The following is a 10,111-nucleotide window of genomic DNA, read 5'->3' as shown; positions in this document are numbered from 1 at the left end:
CCTTCGCAAAGATCTTTTGTTGTAGGTCCCTACTTCTTAAGCCACACACAAAACTATCGTGCAGCCTCTCTTCCAGATCCTTGAACTCACAAGGCCTGGCCACTTGGCTTAAGGCAGCAATAAATCTGCAGCAGATTCACCCAGCCTCTGGTCTCTCTGCTCGAACGTGTGCCTCCAAGCAATGACAGATAACTTAAGCTGAAAATGTTCCTTCAACATCTTCTTCAAGTCAGCTTATGTTACTGACTCTAGAAGTCCGCGATCTCAAAAGCTTCCTGTCCACAGGCACACAGAAGAGTTGCTGCCTTCAGGCCGTCTTCTCTTATTTGATTTACTCTAAAGTAGTTCTCCACCCTTGCTACGTAGGAATTCCATCTCTCTGGGTGGGAGACATCAAAATCATTCAAGCAGCCTATCTTCAACATCGTAAACTTAACGCAGGGCTTTTATAGTTCCTGAAACCTGGACAGTGTAAACCAATAGGAATTGACCATTTTCACGCCTTGCACATGCACACAAGGCTGGCGCCACTCTGTCTGGTCCTGGGCAGCTTTTGGATTGCCCGGGACCATTTGCAACAATTCTGAGCCTGCTTTCAACTCTTGCAGGTTCAGGACACAACAGTAACAATGTAGCTTTTTGATACTGGCACCATTGCAAATATCATATGCATTTGACAAGCAGGTTATCTTAGATTTTGTTAAAAAAAAAATCTGGTTCAGTTTTGAGTGTGTTGCTTTTAATAATATATTAATATTCTGTCTTTCTACTATATATGATGGTTAATAAATTAGATAGTAGAGGAAAAAATGAGAATTACACGGCAATATAACTCTACTAGACAGAGCTGTACTATTTTTCATTGTCATATTTAAAACTCATACAGAATCAAAACTGAGTCATTTGAGACACTAGCAAGGAAGTATTAAAAACTGCATATTTGAATCATTTTGATGAAGCACTTAGATACATATAACAGAAGTAGCTGTTTACCCATTACAATTCAACTTTTCCATATTTTTAAAAACATAATAGTTTGCAAAAATTATTATACGATATTATACAATATTTTTAAAGGTTTAGTAATGATACAATTATCAAAAATGATATTATTGCTAGCATGATATGTCCTTTATCCTAAAGAATCTCATTTCTAATCATGAAGGTTTTGGTTAATGCTATGAAAATTTTATTAAAAGCATTGTCTGTGGCTTAGGTAAATTGTACACAATAGTACACTCAGGTACCACCCCTCTAAACCAACACAGATTGACTGTTTCATGTCCCACTGGTTCATGAACAGGAACGGTACAGTTAGATATTGTACCATCCAAAAATTCTTTAAAAAAGAATCAGAGTGCACAAACATTTTAAGCCCAATTTTGCTTTTACTAAACCCCTAATTATAAGGGTATTAATTATAATGCTAGGTATCTCAAAAGATTTGATGTTCCATAAGATCTTTTCAAAATGTTTTGACAATCATTTTTAATATTCAGTCCCAACAGCTTCTACATTAATTTGCTTTATTCTGTATCATATACTAACATGAGAACTTGTAATTCTGAGTCATCGCTGTCTTAAACATTTATACTTAGGTTCATAATTCGTGATTCGTAATGCTGAGAAATATCACTGAAATATTTTCATGTCTGAATAAATTAATATATTGGCTGATAACATATGGACATTTGTCTCTGGATGATATAGAACATAGCGAACCATTTATTTAATGGGACAATTAGACTTAATAGATTTTTTTTGTCAAGCCCGTTAACTAAACAAACACTTCTACATTGGCTGCCTAAAAGTGCAGAACAGCTCTGACTCACAGCTTTATCATCACTGGGTTTTATAGAACTCAAGAGCCTGATACAATTATCATCTCAAACATATAAAAATAGATTCTGCATTTTTTATGAGTGCTGACAGATTTGCTTTGGTTTGCTTACATGAACATTGTTCTTACATATTTTGGAAGTGTGAGCCAAAAGGTTAAGCAGCTGTAACAACCTGAGATTAACTTGAAATCTGATGCATTTGTTTATTTTGCCTTATATTCATATCATAGCCTCACTTCAATCACTAGCATAGATATGTCAACCTAAAGGATTGCAACTGTTTACTATGCACCCAAATCTTACTCATCCAATTAGAACTGCTATATATTCATGGACACTTCACTTCCCTAAGTAATCCAAGCCCCTCCCCCCAAAAAACTGTAAGCAGCCTTTATATTTCACATTAAACACTTAGTTCAATGGCATATTATTATAAACTGATTCTACTGTGTTCAGCCTTTTATTTGTGCAGCAACCAATCAGATGACTTTGAGAAGTTCATGCATAATATTGCCTTCCCACTTAAACTGCCTGGCAACTAATACTTATAGGAATACAGTCATCCATACTGAAGGTAATATGTAACTTTTATGATTTGTAGCAGCAATCATCAATAACCTGATCTGCCAGGATCGAGATCCCTTTTAAATCTAGATAGGTTCACAGATAATTACTTTATTGATAAGCTCCACAATAATGCACTGTGTGTAACAATTTCATTTCACCGGTCTCAATTCCAATTTCCCATTATTCCCATTCCCATTATTCAGTTTGTTTGAATAACTCTGGATTTTGTGAGAAGGGCAAAGAATCTGTCAACTTCTTCATATTCTGAATAATTTTATACATTTGTCCAAGCTATAGATAATATTTCCTCATAGGATGCTCTAATTGATTATTACTTTGGAAACCATTTTCTGCCTTTTGTTTAAGTTTTAAGATTCTCTGAGAAGAGTACCAAGTATGGTTAAATTATAAAATTGGATTTTTTTAAAAAAATTTTTTTCCAATGCTCCTTTTCATTACTTAGCATTCATCAAAAAGTTGATTCCCTCACCCCAAAAACAGTGATCAAGTTTGGAAATGGGCCATATTTAGTTGCTGTAGAAAAAACAATACAGGAAAAATATCCTGATAAATCATTATCATTGAGGCAGTTCCATAGTACATTAGAATATTGCTGGCTGTAGATCTTAAGTGTGTTAAAGTCTCCACTCTTCACTACTTAATGTTTTTGCACATTAAGATAAATGAAAAATAGTAGATAAACAATGCAAATTTTACAACAAAGCAAATTTGACAAAATTAAAATTCCAGAAAATAAAGAACAAAGGAGGTAAAAAAAAAAGATTAGGATTTTAATTTTCCATTTTTTGCACATCTGCTAATTTACAATGTTTATAAATATTTGGGTCCCTTAAAAGTCAGACTGTAGATGTTTATATTTGCTGTACTGTATAATATGTGTTTTGTGTGAGAAACACTCTTGTTTAAATATGCTTATTATTTATTTTTCATATTTAAAAACAACCCATTTCCCTCACAGGGGAACTCTGTGTACATTAAAATATTAAAAGCACAAAAAACAATATATTATGAACATATCTTTTAATTTAGACATTACAGCAAGTTTAAGTTCCTAATCACATATTGTCGGAATTACATCATTCTTCAATGATTGGGCAAAATGTGTTCTTGCTCCTGCTTATTTTACTTGCAAAACAGGCTCTGAACTGGCATTAATTCAAGTATCCTTTCCATTCAAGACCAAAATGTGGATTATAAGTGCTTATTAGACTTTAAGGTAGATTGGGCAGAGAAAGTATAACTGGCCCAAAGTCAGCTAGTTACTTTTCATCACTAAGATTGGATGTACACCAATGGTCCACTTCCCCCTCTTGCAGTTCAATATCTTACAACACACTTTCAAACTACCAAATGATTCCTGGCTCACCAGTGCCAATTAAAAATATTTCAAAGGTTCATTAAGTCACCAAATTATTGTAAGAGTTCAATAATTTATTTATATTATTATACCATCTTAGTGCACTCATATAAAGTATTTTTCTGTCTTTGAATTCCTGTAAAAAAGGCAATCAGAAATTGATTTTGGAAGTTTTCAGCTAAAAAGCCACTTCCAGGATTTGTGCATTATGTTTCTTTTCTTATATTCCACACATATCTTAAATATAACAATACAATTGGAAGTAGGTCTGAACAAGATCGACTTTTTCTGCCTCAAACTGAACTTTTTAAAAAGTCTTAGCACATCCCATCTTGACAATGATCAGTCCAATTAGCACAGAAATATACAATCAAAAAAGAGGCTTCATATGGATTTTCACTTCTCTTATTATTTCTGGCATTTGAAAAGGCTAAACAAAGCAACAATGACTTTTTCTTCTGTTAGTTTGTGACTATTACTTAGATTTGGCCAAAGTAACAGATGTCGCTTAACCCAGCAGATTTTTTAATCTTTCCCAACAAGCCAGATCTTATCTACTTCATGGTTTGTAGGCAGCATATTTTTATTAATTCACTAACTTTCACTATCAACTATCTTAGAAGATGAATATGCTATCCTATGAAGGTCTGGACTTATCTTGTGGAACAGGGAAGCCGAATACTTTAATACAAATTTAATTGAATGGTTTATTTTATTAAAATATTGAAGCTGCCTATTATTACTTCTGCATATTAGTAACACATCAGTTAGAACTGATCTATTTTATGTCTTTTGGCAGATCCCCATTCAACTGCTACTCTTAGTGTAGCCAAATTTTGTTTTGTTTGCACAAGCAAACCACCCTTTAGGTTGAACCCAGAATTTTGCATGGCAGATGTAAATATGATCTGTATGTAGATATGTAGATAGATTTGCTTTGTTATGTCTTGCCTTCAGTCTGTATTATTCTAACACAGTAATAAATACTGCTACTACACTGCATAATGTCTATTCATAATCACAGCAAGGAAATTTAGATAGCCTTCAGGCCAATATGTATTTATTTCAACTGCTTACCTGTCAAGATAACAAACCTCCTAGCAGCAATGTAAAAATTATAAATAAGGAGACTATATGGAAACTTTCTACTACTCACATAACAGTTGATATCAGCCTGGGGTGGGGTGGGGAAAGAATCTGTCATTCTCAGAAATGGAAGTAAATTATCCAACCAAGAAGGCGTTTCCAGTAGTTACACCTTGTTTTTCTAGTTTTTTTTCAGGGAATCTTTCCCATGGAGCAGTTTGTGGTAATAGCCTTTGAGGTGGGAGAAAATGTCCAATTGAAAAACCTTCTGGTGCTTTTTAATTTTTTTACTCTCTTCCTGGGTCTTCCAACAGATAAGAACATTCCTTCATTAAAGTGCCATTTATATCTTACTAATATTTAGTGCTTTAATAACACCACAGTGGTGATATAGATAATTATAGATAATATAGATAATTAGGCAGTTTGCAAGGAACCTATGATTTGTAATCGGTTGACGATTATTTTTGTTATCCTTAAAACAGCAGGTTCATCCAGAGATACAGCCATTCACTTATGTAATTAAGTTTACAGACGGTAGAGTATCTGTCAAACATTTTAATAGCACTGTTTTGTCATGAGCTGCCAGTTTTGGGAATTATTGTGGGGCAAATAAAAAAATTCTTCATTCTCTCTTTCAAATTTTAACTTCAGAAATTAAACTTTGGGAAAGAATTTCTAAAATGAGCTGACAGTCACAAAAACAGGAACACTTCACCCATGTTTTTATAAATTTTAGAAGTGGCTCCAATAAAGAAGCACCACAAAATGACTTTGTGGCATATTTGCCAGAATAACTCATAGAAGGAAATCAGTTTTGTGTAATCATTTTTGATTAAAAAATGAATAGAATAGAACAGAACAGAATAGAATAACAGAGTTGGAAGGAGCCTTGGAGGTCATCTAGTCCAACCCCCTGCTTTGGCAGGAAACTGTATACCATTTCAGACAAATGGTTGTCCAATCTCTTCTTTAAAATTTTCAGTGTTGGAGCATTAACAATTTCTGGAGGCAAGTTTAATTATTCCACTGATTAATTATTCTAACTGTCAGGAAATTTCTCCTTAGTTCTAGGTTGCTTCTCTTCTTGATTAGTTTCCATCCATAGCTTTTTTTTTAATAAAAATATTTTATTAATTTTCTATTTTTAGAATCAAGTACTTAATAGAAAATGTGTTGACTGGGTCCATTACTAAATCAGTGGTATATGTAAGCTTCTTCAAACTAAATCCAATATTACACCATCCAATACATCCTCTCTTCTTCTGGTAATAGACATTTTCCCACACTAAGCAAATACAATTCTTATTGTTATTAATAAATATACAGTTGAATATCAGCATCTTTGTTACAGTTTTCTAATGGTATCAATAATATCAGTTTAAAATATCTTTTCTAACCAAAACATATCTTAATTGCATAAATATCCATTTATTCAGTCAGTATCCTATTTTTGCTTTTTTTTCAATTTTAATTTCCCATCCATGTTCAAAATATCCCAATCATTTATAATTTCAAAGCAAGTTATATTTGGGTAACCAAAAGCTTTCCTTATTCAAACTTCTTAGCATTTTTTAGTTTTCATTTTCATGCCAAGATATGATATTCTGATTACAAATCTTATCTATCTAGTTATAATAATATTTCTACTTCTAGCAATCTATTCTTAGCCATATTCAAACATCTAATTAATAATAATATTCCCTCTAACAGGTCAAATCTTCTGTTTTCTTCAGTCTTATTCTAGCCTTCTTCTTTTGCCAACTAACTTTCCAAGTCAGTGCATTTGGATCATCAAATAATTCTTCCTCTATTTTTGTGTATATTGTTTGGAACAAGAAAAACAATTTAGTTAAAGTATTTTTGGAAGAACTAGCCCATTGATATTCATTAAACAGCCTCCCTCCTTCTCCAATTCCCCACAGTTCTGCTAACGGCTTTATCTTCCATTCCATTGGCTCTCCTTCCTTATCCTCAAGTATGCTCTGAAATCTTGGTTGGTAAAATGTCCATTTCCAATATTATTGTTATGTCTTCCAATTCTTCATTTGTCTGAGTCTGTCCATTAGTTTCTTCCTTTAGGTCCTTCCATGTTTCAGTCAGCTTTCTCTAGTTTTCCTTCTATTTTCTGGGTTGCTAGTTCCTTCTCTGTAGTTATTTTCTGAGTTTGTAGATTTAAATTAGAAAATTGTTCTTTCATTTCCTTTGTATTATTTTTAATCTCATCTCAAGCTAAGTCAATTGTTTCTTGGACTGATTTCAACATGGAGAGAATTGCTTTCTGTGATTCATCAGTATTTTCTTGATAGTATGTCAAACTGAGGCTTCTGGAGATAGATATTAAGGATGGTTTTTTCCCATTTAGAACTGGGCTTTTATAATCTCACTTTTCAAAATTTCCCAAGCTTCTTGAGTTGTTTTCCTCTTGAGGATTCTCATCCATGGAATCCTTCTTATGCTCTCTCTAATTTATTGAAATCAGCTCTCTTAAGGTCCAAGACTCTCTCTATGTTCTATTGCTTGTGCTTGCATAATGTTGAATTCCAATATTGCATGATCACTCCCCCTGAGGTTCCTGTAGCTTCAACACTTTTTATCATTTCATCTCTGTTAATGAGAATTAAGTCCAATATGGCTGATCCCCTAATTCCTTTCTCTACTTTTTGGGAGACAAAGTTGTCAATCAACCATGTCGTAATGCATTCTACAAACATCCACCTACACCATTCTATATTTAATGTATCCCATATGAAATGTTCTCTGTATACATAGATTTCATTTTAGCTGCCGGATTTATAAAGGTTTTATATTGTATGAAATTCTCCTCTAGAATATCTTTTAAGGGTTGCTTGGGAAATACCAACTGAACTACAGCAAGCTATCTTCTAGTATTAAACATATATAGGAAGATTTTTAATATAGTAGCCAAACAACTACATGATCACCATTATATAATTTATTGATGGATATATCTTATGCTTATATTAGGATTAGACTTTTTTATTTTCAACAATGTATTCAAGAAAAACCATTTTGCTGATCTTTTTGAAAACATTTTATGCATAGATATATTACTTATCAGACATTATATCTTACTGTATGACAAAATGATGGATTGGGTGAAAGCTTTATCAGGACAAGTTGATTGGAATATGTTGCAAATACGATACCATGACAAGATTAAGCATGAAATCTGCTGAATTTGCAACTTGGAAAGAAAAAAATTAAGGCCCATTATTTCAATAGTCAAGTTTTAAAATCAACATATTTTGACATATTATGAAACACTGTGAAATACTATGCTATACTGTGAAATAAGAATGAAATACTAATTTCATAATTATTTTACTTGTACAATGTATGCACATATTTTTAGCAGTGAAGTAATTATATATGCAATACAATTCATAGTATTTGAACAGGTCTTTTAACAGTTCCTGAAGCAGAAGCAGAATGGTCGTCTTCCAGGACTCTTCTATTGATCAGGGAGTAAAATAGCTGGTTTCTAAGACCCTACTAACTCTGTTACTCTATTATGAGTAATATGATCAGTAAAGTTGGAAGAAATCTATTTTAGTAAATATGTCCTCTTCTGTTTGGGAGCCTGATAAGCATTTCAATGGATTTTCTTTCCTTATATAATCTAACCTTAAATAAGCCACATTAGTTTTATCATCTAACAGTCATAAGAAGAATAAGGCTATTACACTGTCACTAATGCTTCTTCCCATTACTGTTGTCCATCAACTGATATCAAACTTTGACTTGTTCCTGCCTCTCAATTTTGAGCTCAAGAGAGCCCCTACTTCTCTCTCCCCACAAACTTAACAGTTCTACCCTGAAATCGACAGCAATGACTGTAATTATTGTAGTAAGCACCTGGCTGAAAAATTAGAGTTTTATACTATCATCACAGTTTTCATAGGAATTTATATGCAGAAATAAGAAATGTGAACAGCCAAGCTGTTTCACATCAAAGTTACAAAAGTTTTGCAAAAAAGATAAAAAGACAGCATGTACTGATTTCTTATTTGGAGGGAGAGAAACAGAAATTCCTTGTAAAAGTTAAAATATTCAGGAGCTACCATAACTCAGAAGAAGGACACTGATTGAAGTACTATTCAGGTTCCCTGGTATGTGAGCTTTGCAAATTTCAGTGGATATTACAATGTAGGGATATTCCATATGCCATAGTTTGTAAAAAAAAAATCTTTCTTTCATAACCATAAAGAACCACTTAACATACTAGTTTTATTACAATGTATTTAAAATCTAAAATTTAACTCTCTAATAAATCTATGAAAGAAGGAATCTAGTCTGCTGCTATCAGTTCCCAACGTGGTAAAATATCACTGATGTGACACCAGCATTTCAAAAAATTATACCCAAATTGATTAGTTATTATGGAAATAAAATTCTTTCCTTAAAAAAGCCCATAGAGAATCCCATAGCTAATGTTTTTTATCTTTTAAATAGCCTATGAATAGAAAGAATGTGAAAAGAGACTTCCAAAAGTGGTGGATAGCTTCTGCCTTTTAGGATCAGCCATCAATAAGACTAGTACTTAGGTAGAGCAGCTATGAAGGCCTTTGAAGAGATATTCAAATGCTGTGTGATATGTCAATACCAAGAAAGATCAGAATGATGCAAGTCATGGTGTTCCCTATGACACTCTATGGAAGGAAAAGTCGGACTTTGAAGAAACAGGATAAACTTTGGTGTTAGAAAAGCCTCCCAAAAATAACCATAGATAGTCAAGAAAACAAACAAATTAATGTCCAAACAAATCAACACAGAGTTATCACTCGAAGTACAAATGATCTCACTTCAGGCACATTATGTGAAGCCCTAGCTCTCTGGAGAAGGCCCTCATGCTGGGAAAGGTGGAAGGAAAGAGAAGAGAGAAGATGAAGAAGAAGAAAAAGAGAAGAGAGAAAGAGAAGAAGAAGATGACCAGCTGCAAGGTGGAGGGATTCGGTTAAAATGGTGATAAGTGCACACATTGCAAGATGTAAAAGACCAGATTAAGTACAGATCATCATGGAGATAAATTATCTATGTGGTCACTAAGAGTCATCAACGACCTAATGGCACAAAATTAAAATCAAAAAGAACTCTTAGTTGTTAACACCTTTCCTTGGCGTTTGACTCGGTTTGACTTTCTTATTCCTGCTGTTTCTTCCCATGCTCCCTGCTTGGTGAATTTGCTTATGCATGTAGGAACCTTGGACTGCAAGTT

This window comes from Crotalus tigris, unplaced genomic scaffold (assembly GCF_016545835.1).
Source record: "Crotalus tigris isolate CLP2741 ecotype Arizona unplaced genomic scaffold, ASM1654583v1 scf7180000017658.5313226, whole genome shotgun sequence".
Taxonomy (NCBI): domain Eukaryota; kingdom Metazoa; phylum Chordata; class Lepidosauria; order Squamata; family Viperidae; genus Crotalus; species Crotalus tigris.
The sequence above is the reverse complement of the archived record's forward strand: the minus strand, read 5'-3'. Positions refer to the sequence as shown.